The 24,292-nt window shown below is 24.9% G+C and overlaps 1 protein-coding gene across 3 annotated transcripts in view; it reads right to left on the reverse strand.

The window, feature by feature from the left end:
• The window catches only part of LOC107999823 (Krueppel-like factor 7), a 469,653-nt gene that overhangs the window by 162,583 nt on the left and 282,778 nt on the right, over window positions 1–24,292 (reverse strand). The window contains exon 2 of one of the 3 annotated variants that reach the window (XM_062073808.1): window positions 6,703–6,814. The exons of the other annotated variants lie outside the window; for them this stretch is intronic. The gene's annotated coding sequence lies outside the window, so the exon portion shown is untranslated. The remainder of the gene's footprint in view (window positions 1–6,702; window positions 6,815–24,292) is intronic. 3 annotated transcript variants of the gene reach the window in all.

A 24,292-nucleotide genomic window follows, 5' to 3' on the forward strand; every position in this document is an offset into this window, starting at 1 on the left:
TCAAATGCATGTTGAAATATATAAATAACACTCCGTTCGTTCGACCCTCCTTTTTACAGTATTCAATTCTGGCCTCCCAAATCTCGCGTGCTAATTTTAATTTATCGTTCCCGGTGGAAAAATAGAAGAATCTCTTTTTCAGCCTTCAACTAGTTATTTGGAACATCGTCGGATCAATGTATTCGATGAATTCAACTTAGATTTCATGCCAAAATTCTCTGTCAGCATTAAAGTTAAAATAATAAAAAATGAAAGAAGAAAACACATCAATACTGACATATTAATATTAATTATCTCCAAAAATTGAACTTTGCCGTTTTTTTATTGTTTTGAAATAAGCATATAATATATTTTATATTTTTTTTTCATTTACATTCTTTCATATATATTTAAAAATTGTTTAATCTAATAATGAAATTATATATGATGATTATTTTATCACATAGATTGTATAGCGAAGTTTACAAGACTTAAAAGTTTTAAGTTTGAAACTTTAAAGATAATTAAAAAATAATTAAAAAAAAAAAATTATAAATTATACTTTATTTTATTTAGAAATTCGAAAGAAATTCTTGAAAAATAATCAGATTTAATAATGATTTCGAAAGATTTCAATAAAAATAATGATTGAAATATATTTAGAAATAAAATTACTTAGCAAATTATATAGTATAAATGAGCGAAAATGAAGAATTTTCCAAAAATAACATAAAAATAAAAATTGCTGAGATTTATTATATTTGATCAGATTAATTAAAACTTAATTCCATATCCATACTTGGTACAAAATATTGTTAAACTTTCACTAAAAAATTTCAAATAGATATGAATCTTTAATTTCTTTAATTCTTCTCATTAAATCCTCTCTCAAATTCACTTAAAATCCTTGAAAGGAATCTATATAAAATAATTAAATAATTTTTTTTAATTCAAAAGAAACTAAAATGATTAAAATTTTCTTTAGCTACTTAATTTCAATTCATATTTAATATCGTTATATATTATCGCAATAATAATTTCTCATTGTTCAACATAATCCAAGATACACGCATATAGTGGCGCTATCTTGCAGCGCATAAATTCCTAACCTCTCGCGTCGGCCACAAGAAACAATGCTCTGGGCTATAATTCAGAAGCGGCGAAAATACATATATGATATCATTCCATGGATCTGTATATGAAGAAAAAATAATATTGTCCTTGTTTAATCCCTTGTCCGACCCCTGTAAATCTCGAAATATGGTAATGCACTCGAGACTATGAGAATCCCGTCGCAACGAGTGTGTGCAGTTAGAACAATTAGGGAAATGCGGTAAATTCAAACAAGAACGGTGTATATTCTGTAACCTTTAACACAATTTAAATTGAAATTCAAGGATTCGTGTGAATGTACCATACTTTTAACGAAATAGTCCAAACGAAATATCTACGTTTAAAAGTAGCAAGTAATTTGTTCCTGTTTATACAGTAAGAAAGAAACTATTCGTTTGGATCTGCAAATATTCACCAATCTGTTTGCAATATCGTTGCATAAAGATGCAAAAAATTTAGTGCTTTTTTTTTTTGTTTTTTTTTCCTCGTTAGAAAGCTTATGTAGATAAATAGATAGATAGAGAATTCACAATTTTAAACAAGGTAATTAAAATTATAGGATTTTCGTAAGAGAAATTATGAATTTATAAAAAAATTGATAAATATAAATATAAATATAAAATTTATAAAAGAAAAACATAACATGATTTTTTGATGCATTCGTGCAAATTTTATGGAACCTAGAACCTTCATTTTAATGACATACTGAAATCAATGAATTTTTTTTTATGTAACATAATATATGTTTATTGATGTTTTATATAATACACTATATGATTTGATGAATTATTTATAATTTTTTCTTAATTTTCTTGAATTCAATTTTTGTTACAATAAAATTCATCGCATGAAAACATTATATATTATTTAAATTTATATAAATAAAAATGAGATTAAAAAAATTAAAATTAAAATTATTTATGACTTCAAAAAAGATTAAGATCTAAATATAACAATAATTCTTTAGGAATATTTAGAAATAAATTAGTTTAAAACGATAAATATTCAAAACGAGATAATTAAAAGCTTTTAAAAATTAATTATATAAAAATAACAATATTGATATGAAGAAAAATAACATAAAGATACGAAAAATTTTATTATTTATAAAGATATTGTAATGTAATTAATTTTTTACTTGAAATTTATAACATATAATAAAATTACACAAATCATTATCAGAAAAAATTTTAATTATTAGCTTTTAAACCATTCAATTAGAGATTCGAGTTTCAATTACAATCTCAAGGATGATACTTTAACATAAAATTAATTAAATATTATTTAATTAAAATTAATTAAATCTTTTCAATTGAAATAATTCAAAATTAGAAAAATTAAAATTATGAATTTGTAAATCTAAAACTAAACATTAAAAAAAATCTAAATACAAAAATATTCTTTGATTAAAAGTTTAAGGAAGAATTATTAAAGAAAACGATCGTTCCTTCTATGTAATGGGCATTCAAAATATCCATTATTGTCCTTAATATTCATATAATAAATTATGAAAAAGAAAATCGAAGCTCCCTATTGATAAACTCACGGAAATTTTCGAAAGAAGGCAATTCTTAGTCATAACCACGTACGACCGCCGATGCGAGCGGCAAAGAAACGATCAAAGCGTTCATCCATAGTCGTTTGCGTTCCTTCTCCGATGTAAATGTTTAACTACGGAAAAAAGAAAGTAAAAAATAATCATTTGTATGTTAAACATATTCCTTGAAACGAAAGGTAGACTTTTAGACTTGCTGTTCTCAGATTTATCTTACTTGATTCTTGGATCTTGATGTCTATCATTGTATATACCAGATCTATACGATATATGTATATATCGTAAAACCAAATCAATGTGATTTGTTAAATGAAGACTTATTTTTATAATTTTCTTTTTTTTATAAAATTATTATATAGAAAAAATAAAAAAAAGAAATTTTAAGTATCTTAAACTCAAATAATACTAATTAAATATAATTTATTTTAAATCTCATGAAATAAATATTATGAAAAATGTAACATTTATATTTACAATCAACAAATATAATTGAATTTTAACCAAATTATTAAAAAAAACTTTTTAGTAATTCGATTTTTTCAAATTTAAATAAATTATAATATTTTTAATTTAATTTTTTAATTAATTTTATAAATATTCATATTAATTAAAACTATTTTCTTTAAAAAAATAAAATTCTAATTCGAAATAAAATAAAATTACATTTGCATCAAAATAAGTTTTAAAAAAAATTGAACTTATCCATAGCGAAGATAAAAGAAATAATTAAAGAACGAAAGAATAAAAGAAAAGAAAGTATGAAATGAAAGAAATAAGAAAAAAAAGAAAAAGTAGTTTGCTCTCGATGCAGCAACAAAGATTTATGTTCGCGGGTTTTCTAATAGGGTTCGCGAAGGACGCGGCGGAAACGACGCCATGTTTCTTTGTTCCCTCCGGGGAGTCTATTTATAGCACGGCTCAAAAGGAACATCGAAATTCTGCGCGCACGAATGAAATACGAATCCCTCGGAAAATGGCCGCACGAGTAACCGTCGTTACGAACCGGAAAAGGCTGGCTACGTGTTTGGAAGTGTACAGTCATGCGATACTTTCCATATACTTGTTTCGGAACAACAATGGATCTGTGCATCCGGAATGTGCAAATCGCGTTCGAAGGTTCAGATCCTTTTGCTATTTATTATTAATGGTTATTATTATTAATGGAACTCGATAAACAATGTCGAACTGGTTGTAAGATTTATATCTTATTACATTTATTATTACGATAAATCACGGTATATGATAAATGCACAATAAATTAAATAATTTGTAGATCGCAAGAATTAATCTTCTCTAATATATATGATTAAAATGAAACTAATAATTAATGTGAATCATTATTGCTTAGTCAATATTTATTATTTTAATCAATGATATAACATAGGATATAACATAGAATAATTTATAAAATTAATATTTTCAATAAATTTTTTTAAGGAAACAATCACATTTTTATATATATAAAATATATATAAATAAATTATAAAAAAAATTATAATAAAATTAAATTAAAACAAATTATAAGACTAAATTAAAAAAACTATAATTTGAGTATAATTTGTTTGCAAATGAATAATATTACTTAATATAAAATATATTTTATAATAATATATATTTTATTAAAATTCAAATTTACTAAAATAAAAAATTAAATTTTCTAGAAAAAAAACAAAAATTAATAACGTTCAATTGTTTTCTTAAAAATTTTTGATTTATATTATTTTTTTTTACATTTATTTTTCAAATATTGATAATAATTTATTTCTTTTTTATATTTTAGAAGAAAAACATTATAATAAAATATCATAAAATATCATAAAACTGATAAAATATCAGTTTTTTAAAAAATATACTCAATTTAAAAAAATATATTTAGTTAAGGTACAATTAATTAAAGTGAAAACAAGCTGAAAAGATTAAACATGAAAGTTGATTATGCTTTTTAAAACGTTTAAATTTAAAATGAGACCTCGGATGAAACGTCCACGAGCATGAACTTCGAGCGCAGCTTGAAAATTTAGACGTGTGATAATGGAGAAATGTAAATTTCGCGGTAGACACGCGACAACTAGCAACGACTAATTTCACACTTCGCGGATCGAATTCGAGCGTCACATTTTATCCAGTGTCACGATTCTTTCATAACTGTACATCTCGAAACTATAACTCTCGTTCTGCTTTATAATTCTCAGAAAAATACATATATATTTTTTATCCTGAAAATGTATTTTTCACTAGTCATTTTAAATCAAATTAACTTTTAACATTTTAAACATTAAATTCCATTAAAATGTATTTCCACAAAATCTTGTATGTTTTGCATGATTCGAAGAGTCGCATTAAAATTTATAATTAAAACGTTCTAAATTCTAGGAATACATAGTCTTCATAAAATCTTAAAATTACAATATGTCATTTTTATTCATTCATGATGCTAAAAATCAAAAACTCGAGGAATATTCTCAAAACTTTGTAAAGAGAACAATAGCGAAGTTTCAAAATTACACGATCTTCAAAACACTATTTTGTAGTTTGTATTTTGTTAATGTTAATTGAGGATCAAGCATCGTGCTCTTGTTTCCGAATAAGAATCGAACTATCATTTGCAATTAATTGCAATTTATGAAACAATATTTCAAATACTATAATAAATTCTATTGTCTAAAAAAATTTTCATTTTGCTAAAATACACTGATAATAATAATTAGTTTATTTATAATTATAATAATTAGTTTTAAAATGATAATGATTGCATGCAATGAAAGTTTAAAAACAAATATAAAAATTTACAACATTTTATATCCATGATTTTTTGAATTAATTAAAATCTAATAAAAAAATATATTATATATAATAAAATATATTGAATAGAAGATTCAAAAAAATTTACCTATAGTATTTGTATCTATTGTATAATTTGAGAAACTATTTATAATTTATATAGAATCAAATAATTAATATTATTATAATTAATACAATAATTAATACAATAGAAAACATAATAATATGAATGTCAAAGATGATTAAAATAATTAAAAGAAAATTAATGAGAAATTTATCATAATTGGATATCCTTCAATTTTCAATTTTCAATCCTTCCTTCAATTTTAAACATTTCTTAAATGTCTTATTAAATACTATTAATAATTTTTCAACTTTCCATTTTTTCTTAATATAATATTTTAAATTATATACATATAATATATACATATAAGATAGAATTAAAAAATTTTAAAATCTGAATTTAATTTTTGAAATATCATAAATTATTACTATAAAAATTATTATTGTCATTAATTTTGTAAATTTGTTCAGTAACAATAATATAATTTTTAATATCTTATATAATCTATATAATAAATCTTTCTATTTCTGTGAAAATAATTTTATCAATAAATTATACAAATTTGCAATTTTGTATAATAAGAGTAAAAAAAATATTATAGTTAATAATATAATAAAATTATAAAAATAATAATTCTAACATTTCAAAAATTAAATCTACAAAAATCATCTATTAAATCTGGAAGATTAGAGACAAATTTTCTTTAAAAAATAATTATACAATTTTGATTTTTTTTTTTTTTACCATAACAACACGTATTTAAAATAAAATTGAAATATTCAAAAATTATTTTTACACTAATAAAAATAAAATCAAAACTGTATTTATAAATTTGTATAATATATTAAATGGAAATTAAATATTCTCAAATATAATAAGTTAACTTCTCTTAATTCTCATCCAAGGTTCGATTAATAGATCAAAACATACAAACATACACAAAACAAGACAAATTCAAGCAAAAATATTGCGAATGTATATATACCTTGAGAAATGCATCTTGTATATATGCAGAATATATTATGAAGGGAAATGAGGAGAGAGAGAGAGAGAGAAGAGGAAAGAGGACAGAAGGAGATGGAAAAGACCACGCGGAGTTCGCGCGCTTAATTTTGCGGAATTGTGCTTAAATTCCATGAGCCTCGGAGATGATTATGCGTATTTCATTAACTTGAAATGCAATTAGAAATAAAGGAGCTTGCTAGAATACCTGTGATTCTCGTTGTTCTCTTATCCGACAATGCTCAGTACCTGACCAACACCCCCAGGGCCATTGTAGAAAACAATGGGAAATGGCCACACTAGCAAAAATTAGCGCTTACCTAAAACAAAAAAAACAGAAAAAAACGATTAAATTTTGTTTCACACTCGTTTTGCACGTAATAAGTTACGTTGATAAAAAGCAAATTTGGAAGTATGTGAGAATAATTCTGTAGAATGTGGAAAAAATTAGTTTTTAATGGTTTTTTAATAAGAATTTTTTTTTTGTTTTAATATAAATAATGTTTGCAAATTTTTTTTATTCATTTAATTTTGTTTTCATGTATAATTCTTTCACTATTTTTCTAACGAAATTGAACGAATATTCGAATACATCCTTTAGTCTCTTTAAGTCATTTTAGAAACAATTTAAGAATTAAAGAAATTATTTAATTCGATCATCTTTAACTTATTGAGGATATTTTTATATATATTTCCATTTTATATATATTTTTATACATAAATCAAACTAAAAAAAAAACAATTCCTTTGTAAGTAATCTAATTTAAATATTATTATTAATAAATTATTTATATTTAAATAAAAAAAATTCTTCAGAAATCAGAATTCTAAATAATAATATATCATTCAGAAATTTTCATTAATTAAAAAATTAAATATATATTTTGATATAAAAATTCAAAAATTTTTAAAAAATGGAATTGATCAGTTTGCCTTTTGAGTAATTCAAATATTTTATTTCATCTTCGAATAAAATTATGTATATATCAATCTAATATATATATCCATTATAAAATTAAATTTATTTAATTATTATTTTCATCTGAATTATTGTCATTTATATAAGAAGGAAAATTTGAAGCGATTTTCTCGAAAATTTAATCAATCCATTTATAAAAAGATAATTAATTAATTAATATTTAATAATTAAAATGCAATTATATATTTCGTAACAGTAAAAGTAACAGTAAGAAAACAAATAATTCCTCAAGAAATATTGCAATTAATATTGACTAGTTAGTTCAGTCACAAACTTTTTGTGTATGAAATAATTAATATGATAACTGTTTCATCTATCGAGCAACAAAATCAAAAGTAATGACTAATTATTATTTTTTGATCAGTAATCTATAAAAATCCAGGCAGAAAGGAAAAAAGAATAAGGAAATCGAATTTCATACTCAATAGTGCAATAAAAATAATGACTTTTGATCGTATTAATTATATCCCGATGTATATTCACGGTTTCTCGGATGCACATATGATAATTCGACTCTTATTTATTTATCACAATAATAATCCTCGTCTGTTTATTTTTAAATAATATTTGATGTATAATTAGTAAATTCATTTCAATAAGATGTTATTTATGGAAAAAAAATATCTATATTACATATATAATAAAATAGTAAATAAAACATATATAATAAAATATATATATTATATATTATAAATATATTACAGAGACTAAAATGTTTGTGTTTTTTAATGTTTGGATATGCAAACATAATCATGATATAACTTAATTGTAATTATTTCATAATGCATAAATTTTCTTTTCTTAATTTGAATAAATTAATGAATATTAAAACGATTATTGAATTATTTTTTTATGCTAATTTTTATTTCAATACATACATTATAGATTCGCAATTATTTTTTATTAAAGATTGAATTTTAAATCTTTTATCTTTTCGTTAAAATTTAAAATCTAATTAAAACTTATTATTTAACATAATTTTGGAATCCATTAAAATTTCATTACTGGAAAATGATGAAAATTAAAAGTTGAATGATGTCAAAAATTTTTATAGACTTAAAAAATGTAAAAATATTAATAAATTACTCATATTATGTAAAATTCCACAAAAATCATATATCATATGTGAATTAAAAAAAGAATTTTCTTTTCATTATGAATATCTCTTGTAATATTGTGAATTATGAAAATATATTGTGAATTATTATAAACTATTTTATTTTTATAATTAAAATATAGATTATATGGACCTATTTATTTTCATTATATTGTTTTAATTGTAATCATTTATATTATGTCTGATTGTTCTAATATAAAGTCTACAATATTAAATATTATGAATTTGACACAAATCAGAAATTGTCTTTATGATAAGTAAATGATGATTTTCATTTTCAATATTATCATGAAATATTATCATATTATATAATTTAAGACGGCGTAGAATTAAAGATTCACAATAATAATAAATTAAAAAAAAATTAAGGATATAAAGAACAATGTAAATATAAATCTTATCTATAATAGAAATTTTATTTAATTGCAACCCACTATATTAAAAAAAATTGCAATTTATTATTCATAAAATATACATCTTCACCTGATCAATAACAAACTACATTAAATTCGAAATAGATCAGATTACTAATCTTTTTAAATCGAATAGAAATCAAATGATGTAAATAAAAATAAAAGAGTAAATTCTTGTGAATTCTATATTCTATATAAATTAAAAAAGTTATACATATAAAGATTAAAAACCTTTCAATTTTTACGAATAGTGCATTCACTGATTATTTCGTAATCTTTACAAATGTTTATTTCTTCATGCAGCGATGGCCACGAGGTTTTTTCGATTCGAGTAGATCGAACATTACGCGTTTTGCATACATTAGCGATCTTTTATTCGTCCCTTCGTTGTTCCGGAGAGACAATTCGTTGGTAGAGGGAAAGCCTAGGCTACGAATTCGGAATCGTCGAATGGGAAATACGTTCACCGAATTCGTTACCGAGATTAGGTTACATAGGGTCCGGTAATGCGAGCGGACCCGATGCGCACGGATAACGCGAGTTCGGCGTTCCTAAATTAAGGTACGGCGAAATATGGTGTGTGTTGCCATACGCGTACCACACCAGCGAGATAGCAGAATTGGCAGGAAATTGCAAATTGCCGACAAGAGCCGGTCCGGGAGCCGCGGCACGCTGCCCGCCATTTCAAACCTACAAAATAACCTGACCTGCAAATTGAAACCGGTCGCCGACAGCCGAGGCGGACCGATAACCGGTCGGACGCCAGCTGACGACCGTCCCACAACCTCCCCTGGAAAAATAAACTATCGACCAGCAAGCTTTTATCCTTGTGAAGATCTGTTAGTTCAAAAATACGTTTATGTAGTAAGTGCATATTAAGTAATTTTTAACATATTTAATGATATCAAACTAAAAATTTATAACATTATCAAATTAAGATTTCAATCTTAAAAAAAATTATTTTAATTAAATCTACATGACTTGCAATATAATTTTTTATTTTTAATTTACTTGAGAAACAGATCAGAGAAGATCAATATATATATATATTTATAACATTATAGAATAATTAATAATTAATTTCTTATCTTATGATCTCTATAATAATTATTCGTGTAAATCGTAGTTATTTAGTATTATTATGAAATTTTTGTATGTCGTTTTAATTTAATAGCTAGAGAATTATAGTTTTTTATTATCATTTCAAAAGTAGATTTTTATATAAATAAAATTAAATATGTGAATGTAATTTACATTTGTAATTAGCATACTTGATTTGTATTGTTGAATTCTTTTATTATTTTTTATAAATGTGTTAAAGATTTATTTAATTAGCGTAATCCTCGTTTTTTTTGTCCACAGATCCGTGAAAATTTAATAATAACGAATGTATCACGTCAATATGACGCGCGACAGTGTCTAACGAACCGACTGTCACTCTAAATAAATATTTCAATACGTAGTCCCGAAACAAGGTTTTCACTTGTCGCGATAACATTGAATATATCTGGGAGAGGAAAACACCGAATCTCATAACTTCATTTTATTTTTAACTTTTTATCAACTTATCTCTTTTATTATTATAATTATTATTTTTTTCTTTTTCAAAATAAAACGAATTGATGTCAAAATAAGAGATCGCAAATTTAAGAATGGAATAATAATTTGTTCCAAGTTAAAGATCATTTCTGTATAAGTATCTATAAAGTCAGTATTCTTCTTAAAACATCTTTAGAACGAAATAGTTCGCGGAATGATACGTGGAGGATGAGTTCCTACGAGGGAATAGGAAATTTCCTTGCGTTGCTTTCTACCGTCTCCACGGAATACAGTCAACGTGACCAGTTGTGTGTTCACCCTCGGGCCAGTGTCAAACCGTAGCGTAGCAGGGTGCAAACGAGCTCCCTACGGCCTCGTATTCATGCGCTAGCCGGCCGCGCGATTATTTACCTTTAATTAGAAGCTTCGACCTATTGCTTAGCACGCCGAGCCCAGGGGTATCATGCTTCGGGCGTTGAATAAGCTGGCTTTCCGCGCGCACATTTACGATATCTATAAATATGCAGATATATTAAATAAACATTGGTAGACTGGAATTTTAATATCCTCGTCTTAAAATTGTTAGTATTTCTGTGAAGAGGTAAATGACGACGGCACGACTGTGTAGATGGAGTTGAGTATTATATTTTAAATAACAAGTTAATACTTTAATAATAATATTATTCGTAACAAAATTTAATTTTTCTGTTTTTGTATCATACAAAAAAGATACAAAAAAATTTATCTATCTAATTTGTGTATCCATTTCTTTCATTTTTTGATTCTTTTGATAAAATAAAATTATAAAATTCTCTCAACTAACTGTTCGTGTAAATGTATTTATACGAATGTAAAAATTAAAAAAGAATCTCTTTTATGGCAATTTTTATCGCAAAGAAATTCAACGTAATTTAATCATCAAGTAATACTTTCAACGACGCGCATTTTATTATACATCTCCCATGGAACGACTCAAACCTCTCGATTGGTAAAACTTGCACGTAAGCGATCGAAATGCGATCGGAGATATTAAACAGTCACGTTGAATGGCATCCGGAAGAACGAGACAGCGATGCGATCTTAAAGGAAACTTCTCAGTCAATTGCTTCCATTTTTAGCGTCGTCGATACCAGGAAAACTCGTCGAGAAGCTGTTTCGCGGTTTGTTGTCAACGCGGCCTATCTACGATATAAGCGGGCACAAACGATACATATGTAAGGACAAGTCGAAGACCGCAAGACGTTTGTGTTACATATCCGTGTACAGACTTTCCACGAGAAAATCGATGCAGCTCGCTGCTTTGAACCGCCATCCATGCCATTTCACGTACAGAGAGATTCGATGTCGAAAAACATTCGATCTTAGAGTTTCTATGAGAAAGCGAATGAAAGAATATATTTTTGAAAAATAGAATTTCGTTATGTAGTATTACTCGAGAAATTATATGGAAAAAATATGTAAAAAATTTATACATATATAAATATATGAAATTTATTTTCATTATATTATTGTTGTACTTTTTTTGCTTTATTTAATGTAAACTTAAATTATTTCTAATTTAATAACTATATAAATAAACTTCAACCAGTTTTTTTTTTCAATTTTTGTTTTTATTTGATCTTTGGAAAGTCTCTCGACTCTCAAGGAAAGTCTCGCAAATATATTAACATCTTATATATATGTGTATATATATATATATATATATATATATATATATAGAATTTTATTAATTTGAATATTTTTCATTATTTCTGTTATTAAATATATCTTTTTTATATTTTAAATTTTTTTATATTGTAAAATATAAATAATATTCAATTATTAGTGAATTTTCAAAGCGTTGAAAAGAAAAAAAATATTATTTAAAAAAAAATCAGAGAAAATTTAGTTTTTCGAGATTATATTCAATTTGTTATGCATAAGTCTACAATTCTTCGATATTTTAGAATCTTTAACAGAATATTTATATTCTTAGATAATAAAAATGTTTTACATAATTATATAACAAAAAAGATTTTGATCAATCTCTTTAGTACAAAAATAATTGAAATGGTAGAAAGATTTATTCAATTTATAAATATATAAATCTAAATGGTATTACAAATATACATAATTTAAAATTTCTTTCTATTTTTATTTTTTCCAATTCAAAGATTATTATTATTATACATTCTATAAAATTTTATAAAATGTATAAAATTTCCTCCAATTCATCACCATTCTTACTCAAAATATTACTACTATTATTTAAGAATTTTTTTTACACAAGAATATAATATTTATTTGTTATATATAATTCGTTGTATTTATCCTTTTCAAATCACATTAAACCAATGTCATTTCTAGAAAAAATTTACTTTCCAGCATGAATCCTTGCACAAGAATGGTATCCATCCGATCGTATACACAAACCGCCGCTATGAAATCCGAAAGAAAAACCGTGCGCCGCGTCAGCAGGTGAGAGTATACATAAATCTTGGCCTCTTACTCCCTCCTGAGAAATAAACCTTCCGCTTCTTTCTTGCTCGGCGCGTTGCGACGACGCCACGGCCGGCGACCCTGTTTCCGTGGCGGGTGGTAGATGAAAGTTTTCCTTTGTGCTGTGTCTTGTCACGCCGGCCATTCCACCGAGCCGAGAGAGAAACTCGGAGATCTCCGGCCCTCAGGGTTGCGGCAGGGTGTGTGAAAGAGATGACGCGCTTCTATACACATATTCTGAAATCCCGGGGGGGTCTGACCGAATGCTCGCCGGAAACCCGAGAGAATGAGAGACTGCCGTTTCATGCCCTTTCTCAGTCGCGAAAAGAAAGTTGCGCAAAACGCGAGACCAGAGACCATCTCGCGGCTCCTCTTAGGTGGAAGAAGAATTTATAACACTCGATTCTTCGCATACAAACTCTTGTAGATTATTCAACTGTGATTGTATAATAATTTTATTTTGCTCTGTTTTTTTTTTGGAATTAATTTCTTTAAATAAATTTTCTTTGATAAAATTTTTGATAAGAGAAAATAATTTTATTCCATTCTTTATATCTTTGGTTTGCATTAGAAATTTTGAAAAAAAGATTTTGTGAAAACTTATAGATTTATGAAATTTTAATTTTAAGTCGAAAGAAAATAACTTTATACCATTTTTTTTTGTATTTTTTTGTAGAATTTTATTAGAATTTAGAGAAAGGATTTGAATTAGTAAAAATTTATAAAAAAAAAATTATAATTGCATAGCATTGTTTTTTCTCTTTTTTTTGATTGATTAATGATTTTGAAATATTAATTTCCAATTTGTAATTATTAAAAAATCAATATAAAATATATAGAAAAGAAAATTTTTGACAATTTTTTTCTATATATATAATCATCGACTAATTTTCAAGATATTTGCAAAAAATAATGCTATTATCGTCATTTATGCGATGATTTAAAATATGTCTTACACTTGATATCTATGTCATTTTTTTCATTTCTGTCACGGAAAATTTATATTTTCATATTTGAAGGATTCGTCGAATGTACAAGCTCTCAATAGACAAATATTGAGTACAATAATTTTCATGGAATATTCAAATTTCAACATAATAATAACAAGCATTTTTTACAAATATCTTAAAAATTAAGGATTATATACAAAAAAATTATTTAAAATTTTATTTCCTACAACATAAAGATCATCAAAATTCAGAATTCAGACATTACTTAATGGTAAGTTTATCAAAAATAATTTTTTTCTATTCTTTGTATTTTTTTTCAAATTTTAAAAAGTTCATTAGTTTATAGAAACGAAACAATTATATTTACGTAATGTGCTTTTGCATATTATTTTTTGAATTTATGATAATTATTTCGAAGTTTTGAGTTTCAATTTAAAAAATTATAATTAACAACAATTTATTTAACAATTAAAAAAAACATTAAAAGCAAAAATTTATAAAGATGATTGATATGTTTAAAAAAAGATTCTTATGAATTAACATTTTATTATGCTTATGTAATATATCTTGTTCATTTTCCGAAATTGGCAATTATATTGCATTTATGAATTTATGATGGTCCTATTGTTCATCTCCTTTTAATAAAATTTAAGGAAAAAACTTAAATTCATGAAAATTTAAGAATTTAAATCGCGTTTTAAATAGTAGTAACAATTTGTTTAATTAATTCTAATTTGTTAGTTCTTCAAAATTCATAAATTTTGTAATTTGACAAGACACAATATTCTTTTAATATATTTTTTATTTTTTATCTTCTTTAAATTAAAGAAAGAAATTAAATTTAAAAATTAAATAATATTTATTTGATTTTTCTTGCATAAATCATTCACATTATTTCTCAAAACTGTAACAACTCGAATCTTTGAGCATTCAAGTTCTAAATTTTCCAGTTTGAGAAGAAAGAAAGTTGTTTTAACATGTTTTCTCCGCCTTCTTTCGCTCGATTTTGCGGGAAAGACTTTAATTCGCAACTTCCTTTGAAAAGAAGGGAGAGCTGGAAATTCTTAATGAATACCACCACCGTGGTTCGGTGTTTACGCCAGTCCGGTTCGAGAACGAGACGAGAGTCAACTTTTCCCATGTTTAGTTAACTCTTCGGCTCCGCGGCGCCTTCTCTCCTCCCGTTTCTGTGTACACCAGTGCGAAACCGAGGAATAGAAGAGATAAACCAATAGAAGCTGGCTGCTTCGGTCAAGGACCCAGTTTAAGTACTTCTTTTTTAATTAAACAAAACAACCGTTGCTTCAAGTTCCACTTTGTTCTTCGCGTTGCAAAATAAAATTCCACTAACTTCACAAGAATTAGAGAAAGTTAGATCAAATCTGATTTATTTGTCACAAAAATTCGTTGAATTTAGATGCTAATACTTCGACAAAATAAGAAAGAATTTTTTTTTAATTTTTAGTAATTTTCAATTTTATTGTATTTATTTATTGAAAATGAATATTTATTATAAATAATTAAGATTCGAATATAATAGAATTCATTGGATTTAAATCTTAATGTCTCAATATAAGAAATAATTGTTTTTGATTTTTAAAAATTTTCAATTTGTGAATATTTATTATAAATGATTAAAATTATTAAGGAAATATTAACAAGAAGAATTCATATAGATCGTCTAGATTATGTAAAATATAAAATAATATTAAAATATATTATTGTTTGAATTTTATATTTAAGATTATATATAAATCTAAATTTATCTTCTTCGAAATTCAATCATATATAATCTTTTTATATCATTAATAATAATTGAATGACTGAATATATATTCGTATCAAATAATAAAAATCCATGGTATGAACTTCAAATTCAATGCTGTAAATATAATTGTTATATTTTTTTGTTTTATCATTAATAAATGATAAAAAAACAATTTAGTTTATTTTGGCTCTTATTTTTACATGGTACGTTTTGATTTTTTGACTAATTTTATTTTTTAATATATTTGATCCCATATTTTCGAATTATTTCTAATATACATAAGTTTACACTATTCCTATTTACAAGTATTCTTTTTTGAAAAGAATATAAAAATATTAGAATATATCATAAAAACAATATAACAATAAGCAAGATGTATATACAACATAAAGATTTTCAAATTATTATTAAATTATACAATATATATACAATTAAATATTAAATAATTCATAAATATTCGTTAAAATTTTGCATTATAATCAACCACGTACTTTAGAATTATTTTTAATATATGCATATATGTTTGTATAAATATCTTTCTGTATTATATGTATTTTATTGTACATATATTTCTCTATTGTTTCTATTTTACATATACCTACGTTTTTATTTGCAATAAAAACTTTTCATTTGACCTTTCTACAGACAATGCAATAAAAACTCGACAACGTTGATAACATCATAAAACGATAATACTCGTAAAAAAGTGATACAGAATACCATTGTTGTAACACGAAAAAGTAATCATTCGACAAGAGGTCGACGCGAAATTGCGCAAGTGCATGCGTACAGTAATCCGGGACAGTTCGCTTAAAACGTTGCGTGAAGTTACGTAGTTTTAATTAATGCAATTGCAACACCGCGTCAGTTGTCTATTAACCGGAAGGTTGCAATCGCGATGTCGTTTCCAGCATCTTCCGGCGATCGTGAGGTGCAGCTGGGTATATGGAGGTGGATACAGGAAATTAGGATGTTGGATCGGAAGTGGAAATTTGCACGCGAGCCAACGAGGCTTTTAATTATTAGATGGGAGGCAATTTTACCGTGAAATGCGAGTGTTGCGAGACACTGGTGAAAGCAGTGGAACCAAATTAATCCGTTTGTTCGGATTCGATTATTGTTGAATTTTACAATCGATTCTATATTTCTATATTAAGAAGGAAACATTGTTGAATATAAAACATTTTTGATATTATTTTGTAAAAGTATAAATAATAATTATTTTTTAAAATATTGTAATATAAAAAAAGCAAGTGTTTCAAATATAGAAGATAGTAAATATAAAATAATAAATATATAAGATAATAATATAAAAGGAAATATAATTTATAAAAATTTTTTATATCAATAATTACATATTTGATCTTAATTGATATATATATATATATATATATATATATATATATATATATATAAAATTGTAAATATGTATAATAGTACATTTCATTGATATTTATTTATATATTATTATTATTATAAATATTTTATAATTAAAAAATTAATTTATCGGCGTAACGATAATCAATTCATCCTCAGTATTGAAAAAATTCTAATTCGAGATCAAATGTAATTGATGTAAATGTAGAATAATAATATAGAACGATAAAATTTTTTTATTTTTGATTTTTTTAATGAAATTTTTATAATATATTTATAAAATTATTAAATAAGATTAAATTTATAAATCATATTGGCGCATTATTTTAATAAAATAAATAACAATAATATTTTATTTTATCTATATAATAAATAAATAAATATAATTAAAAATTATAATTAACAAAAAAAATTAAGAAATTGTATTTACAAAAATAAATATTTTTATGAATTGATTAATCTTGAGTTATGTTATATCTTACAATATATCACGATCCAATTCAATAGGAAATAAATTTTTTGCAGTTACGATCAATTAATGCAGTTGTTTTATTTTCCATCATATTTGTATATTTGTAGTAACATTCATGACATTTTTTCGTCGATATATATATACAAATATAAATAGATGATAATTGCAAATGAGTCTAATTAAACTTAATTATATTTATAAAAATTCTTCGAAAGTAATATTATATTTAAAAAAGTAATTAAATTTCTGATTTCTTGATTATTCTTAAAATTTTCAAACGTCAATTTTTTTCATAATTGGCTAGAAATTCTGGAACCAAGTTTCATAAAAATCAATGAGTATCATATTAATCTTTTTATTATCCTCAATAAATTTTTTCATTATCCATATTCCAAACGATTTGATACAAAAAGTAAAAGTAAAAGTATCACCATATCTATCAAACTTTAATCCCAATCAAAAAACAATCAAACAGATTCATTTCCACTGGAAATATTTGTTTTCCATAGTTTTATCGACTTTTTCTTTTTCACGATCTTTGCCTCTTGATATTCTACGACATTTATTTAGGTCGGTTCATTCCGGGTTCTAGAATTCGACGAGTCGCCAAAAGCTCTCGAAGGGTGGTACGAATCCCGCTACGATCGTGTTAATATTTCAATCGTATGTTTGCGATCGCCAAACAGTCGTACAGGTTTGGCAAGCAGCATGCCGGTGCGCATTCGATTGGCCAAGTCCGACGCCCGTTTGTCGTGCGCCGTTTAATGAGCCAGGAATTCCGAGGATTTTATCGCTGCTACACAACGTACTCGCGACGCTCTCGTGCACAAACACGTGCTCGCATTTTAATGCCGTGCGACCATCGCATTTTGCATTGATCTGGTGCCAGTCTCGTTCAATTGTTCATCTCGACATTACGTGTCGACTCTGCTTATGCTTGCTTTTCAACTTGTATCTCGAAAGCATTCATTTTGAATGATTATTTCTAATTGAATTGATTTTCATTTCAATTTTTGAATTATATGTACTTTTGTAATTCTTTTTATACATTTTTCATATTATACTGATCATTTGATCATTTGATATAACAATAATACGAAATTATAAAAATTTTATTATTGCAAATAAAACATTGAATTATTGTTATGTTATTTCTCTAATGAATATGCAACATTGTATAACATATTGTGTATATTGTATTTTTATTTGCTATAAATATATTTCATAATTACGATCAATGACAAAAGTCTTTGTATAAAATAAACAAATAAAATTTATATATAAATTTATATATAAAGTATAATGGATTATACATAAAGCAATTTTTTTTTATTAAAACATTTTTTGAAGGCTAAAATCTTAATATTTAAATTTTTAATATTTTTTTATATAAATTTCTCTAAGAATATTTTTCATTAGAAAAAAATAATAAAATTTTATATATTTAAAATATTCCTTTAAATATTAAAAAAATTATATTTAAAAAAAAACATCGAAACTTTAAAAGTTAATTTTATTCTCTCAAAATGATATTTTTTTTAAAAAAATAAATTTATTCTTTGAGTTTAATACATATATTTTTATTGTTTGATCTATTAGATAATTATTATTGATTATTAATTAGATAATTTTTTTAATAATAAATAAAATAAATTTTAATTAAATAATTAAATAATTAATAAATATAAAATTTTTATTTTTGTGTAATTATTTAAATTAATTTCGTTATGATTTTTAAATTTTATCCTAAATAAACGAAATTATTATTTATAAGAAAATTCTCAAATGATAAATCACACTATAATTATATATTATAAAATTATATAATTGCATTCTACCATTAATATCATTATTTTTGTTATATTATTATCAAATTATCATATAAGATAAGATAAGATTATATAACAATTTCAACATACATACAAAAACATATTCATCTCTCTTCATATTCTTTCTCAATTTAAAATTCCAACAACATCCATTTTCCTTTACAAACTCAGTCCCAAAATAAAAATAAAAAAATAGTTCATTGTATGTGAATGCAATTTTCGTAGAACAGGTAAGACGTAGCCAAATAGCATAGAGTTTGGCCCTGTGTAAGTACACGCTTCCCGCTGTTTTAACGGAACGGATGCGGTGTGGTCCCGACGGGACTGCTCATGAGGGGTTGCATCAGCCTCCTCTGAGAATGTGTACACCCTGGTGCCTCGTGGGTGGAAAAAGAAGGATCAAAGGTAAGGCTGGAGCTCCCGTAAGCTTCAAGTATATATACGAGGTCGTGTACAAGAAGAATAAGGGACCACCAAGCGAGCTTGCCTCCATTTGGCCGGATAGCCGATTGTCCAGCCCAGCCGTTATTACGGATACAACGGATAATGTATCTGGATTTCTACCTCCCACGGACTCCCTCGCGTTCGAACGCACGTGTCTATGTATCGGTAGTGGTTATAACTACATCTATTTTGATTTGCCATGTTCTCAAACAACGTAATATACACTTATTTTAAATTTAGAGTTGAATTTTACACTTGTTTTCGAACATACGATTACAAAAAAAAATTTCATTTCTTGATGACAGTGAAGTTTAAAAGTTTAAAAAAAAATTGTAAAATATTAGAATTTTGAAATTGTTAGAAATTAAATATTTCTATATTCTTGATTTGTTTGTAAATTTTTAATTTGACTGGTATATGATGAGAAAGAAAGACTTCATTAAAGCAATAATGTTATTTTTTCATTATTATTAAATATTTGAATTATAATTATGCACTTATGTTGTTGACAAATTGGCACTTAATCGATAAATTATAAATTGTCTCTTCAAATGTAATACGCATGCTATATATCCTAAAATATAATAAAATATTATATTTTGTCATTTAATTGCAAACTTCTTAATTGTAAAAATGCATAAAATTATTGTTTTTCTCTTTTTTCATAATATATGTCAATTAATTGCTAATATGTATTATGTATACATGAATAACATATAATAAAATACAAAATTGTTTTTTATACAATATTTAATACAGTTTTATTTGTTTTAAATTATTATTTGTATATTATTTATTTATCTTAAAATTAATTACTTTAACTTATATAATTAAATTGTATTATATATGATATAATCTTTTCTATATATATATATATATATAAAATAAAATTTATATCTAACATTTATATTTTAATTAAAATCTAACTGTTTATTCTTAAATATTAATATAATTTTGATATCTGCTAAAATAATATTACTTCAAATTGCATAATATTATTCGATATTAAATAATAATATAAAATAATAAAATATCAATTAGAAATATATTAAAATAAATTTGTTATAAAAATATAAAAATATATGTAAAGATAATCTAATGAAAATTGTTTGATAAAAGCATTATCGAGATGTCATAAATTATCAAATTATCATTAATATTTTAATCGTTTATTATCTTATTTTTACTTTTATAATTTCTTGCGAAATTTTAAATATTATTTATCTTGATTCGATGATTTTTATTTAAACTCTTATTTAAACTCTAAAAAATAAAGAGCTTAAAATTATTTATAAGAAATACAATGAATAAGAATTACAAAAGATTTAATCTTAAAATAAAATTGAATAAAAATAATCAATATTCAAATTCACATTTTCTTAAAAAAAAAAAAAATAATCAATAATTTACATGTATATTACTCTATCCTAAACCATCTAACTTTCTTTATCAATTTCCATTCAAGAATCTGCATCGATTCAAAGCAAGACCGATAGGGTGGCGAATGCATACGAGTTACGTGTCGATCGTTTCTCGGGATGATTAAGGTTCCAACGACTGGAGACATTTATCCTCGTTTAGTCGGAGAACCTGGCCATTTAAAGGCGTCCTGGGGTTCGCGAGCCTCGTAGCCGGTAGGCAGTCGCCATTAGCCAGCAATAACGCTGGCTGGTCTGCACGGAAGCGAGCTATTGAGGCCGTCGTCGGCTTAGTGCGCCGCCTGCAGCTTGCCCGCAGCCACGATTACGGCTAAGTGCATTCGCTTCGCTGCCACACGAGCTTTCCCTTCTTCCCCTCTATATACCGGCATCGATGCACGTGCACCGAGAGCACGCCCGAACCGAGTGCTGACCATGGGATACGATGCACGTTCGTTTGCTCTTCGAGGTGAAAACGCCACATCCGATCGGTCGAGCAAAGTGGAGAAAGGAGTAGTATTTATTCAATGAGTCGAATTTGAATTTTATTGTAAATAAGCAAGAATTTCAATGTATAATCATAAGTTTAAATATTAATTGAGAAAAATGGAATATTAATTATATATAATTTTTTAAAAATATTTATCTATTGAATAAAATTATTTTATTATTTTATTTTAAAGAATGAAAAATTAAGTGTAAATTTTTTAAATATAAAAAAAATAAGAATTATGAAAAATAGCAGGAAAGTATTTTATAATAAATTTTTCAGAATTCTGAGCTTTATTTTAATCTTCAAATGATATGGTGAATCTTCTATCATATAAATGATAAGAATCAAAATGATGTGAATTTTCATCAGTTCATTCATCTTTACTTGATAAAAATATTTTCTTGATGAAAAATGATTAATTTTAACTTAATATATCTAATCAAATTTAATTATTAAAATATTTAAAATATTTTTTCATGATAAATGCGAAATATAAGGAGAAAAGCATATTTATTTATCAACGATTTGATTTATATTATTGAAAATTTCAGAATCTTATATTTTTGTTTTAGTATTTCAAATATTACAGATGATTAATATGTTTAGTGATTAATATGTAAAATGTGTAAATACATCTCTGAAATTTCTTACTATTTTCAAAATATAAATTTTAAATGTATCCAATTTTCTTTAACAGTTCATTCATATTTATTATTATATTATTTATAATTGCATTGAATAATTTTACAATAGAAAAAGTTTTTTATTTTGAAATTAATTCTCTTATAACCTGAATCTATTTATGTACTAACTCATTATAAAATAACAATGATGAAATTAAATTTGGAAGTGTTTTTTTACTTCCAAATAAAGTAAATTTTAAATAGTTAATTAAAAAAGACTCTGATTAATAATTAATATAATCATTTTGAAATAGTTTCCTAATGTCAAATTAAATCTAAAAAAAAATGAATTTTTCATCCATATTTCTAAACTGATATTTTTTCGCATATCTTTTAAAAAAATTAAAATTAAAATAATAATAATAATAATAAAGAAAAATTTTTAATAAATTTTTTATAGAAGCAATAATTTATCGAAAATATATTCCGATTATTAAAAATTTAATTAAAAATTTATACAAAGTTTTGATAATCACTTTAAAATAACTTTCCGAGATAACAATCTAAATCTAAGAAGAAATCTATTTCTCTATGCTTCCAAAAGCTATCCGCAATATCTCCATCTGCGTGTTTTCGTATACACGAAACGAAGGGTTCATATTCTCGAACACATGAGCATCATCCAAATTTCGCATGAAAGAGATAAAGAGAGAGAAGGAACGTGGGACTTGCGTAGGTGGAACAGCTGAAAACGAAGAGAACCGTTAGGTCCGAGAATAAGGGAAAACGAACGTGTGGTTCGAGTGTGTATTCCGCCATCCCTTGAACGTCGACGAGAAGGATAAGAAGAGGTAGGGGAATCGCTAGCCCTCTGTACATTTCCACCCCAACTCCCTTGGTCCGAGCATACCGTATAAATAGATAGGCTTGAACGAGACCGTAAAAGCTTGCGGTCTCGTTTCGAATAATTGGATTTGCCTGGAACGGGACCGAGAGACGCCGACAATTCGCTGCGCGCGCTCGCTCGACTCTGTGACTGTGTGCAAACGTGATTCATTCTTCAGGAAGCTCGTTCTCCATTTCTGGCAAGCTCGTTTTGAACTCGTTGCCTCTTCTCATGATTTTGGTTGCATTTGACCATTGATTCTGGCCGATTTAGATCAAAAAAAAAAAAAAAGAAAAAGATCGGATAGAAACATGAAATCGGTGCGATCGTAAAATCAAAGCTTCCGGTTCGATATATAATAATATTTTTATAAAAAGTTTAAATATTCATATATATCTTGAAAAATATTTGATAAACTAAGATTGACAGTGATTATATTTAGGAAAAAGTTCAAAATATTGATTTCTATATTAAAAAATTATTGAAATCGAAATTGATATCCATTTTTTAAAATTATAATTCCTATATTATAATTCCTAAATAAAACGAAAAAAAAAAATAGAAAATAAAGAAAATATAGATATATAATAATAGAAAATGTAAATATCTTTCAAAAAAATGTAATATCTCTAAAAAAAATTTCATAACATGAGATTACAAAAAATACATGAAAAAATACAAAAAATTATTATATTCAATGTACTGTATCTAATATTATTATAATAACTAAAATAAAATATACATAAATAAATAATTTATGTATATAGATTACTATTATATACACATATATATTGAATAATTAGTTATTCATAAGAAATAAAATTATAATAGTGAAAGAAAGAAATTGTCAAAGATTAAGATATATAGAGCATTGAAACAAAATTTATTTAAATAATTGAATTTCTTCATAAAATTTATTTTCATAAAAGAATTTTAATCAAATGTTAACATTAAATTTATAATCTATTCTATTGCATAATTGCTTACAAACTCTTATATATTTCTATATACCA

This window comes from Apis cerana, linkage group LG1, assembly GCF_029169275.1.
Source record: "Apis cerana isolate GH-2021 linkage group LG1, AcerK_1.0, whole genome shotgun sequence".
NCBI lineage: Eukaryota > Metazoa > Arthropoda > Insecta > Hymenoptera > Apidae > Apis > Apis cerana.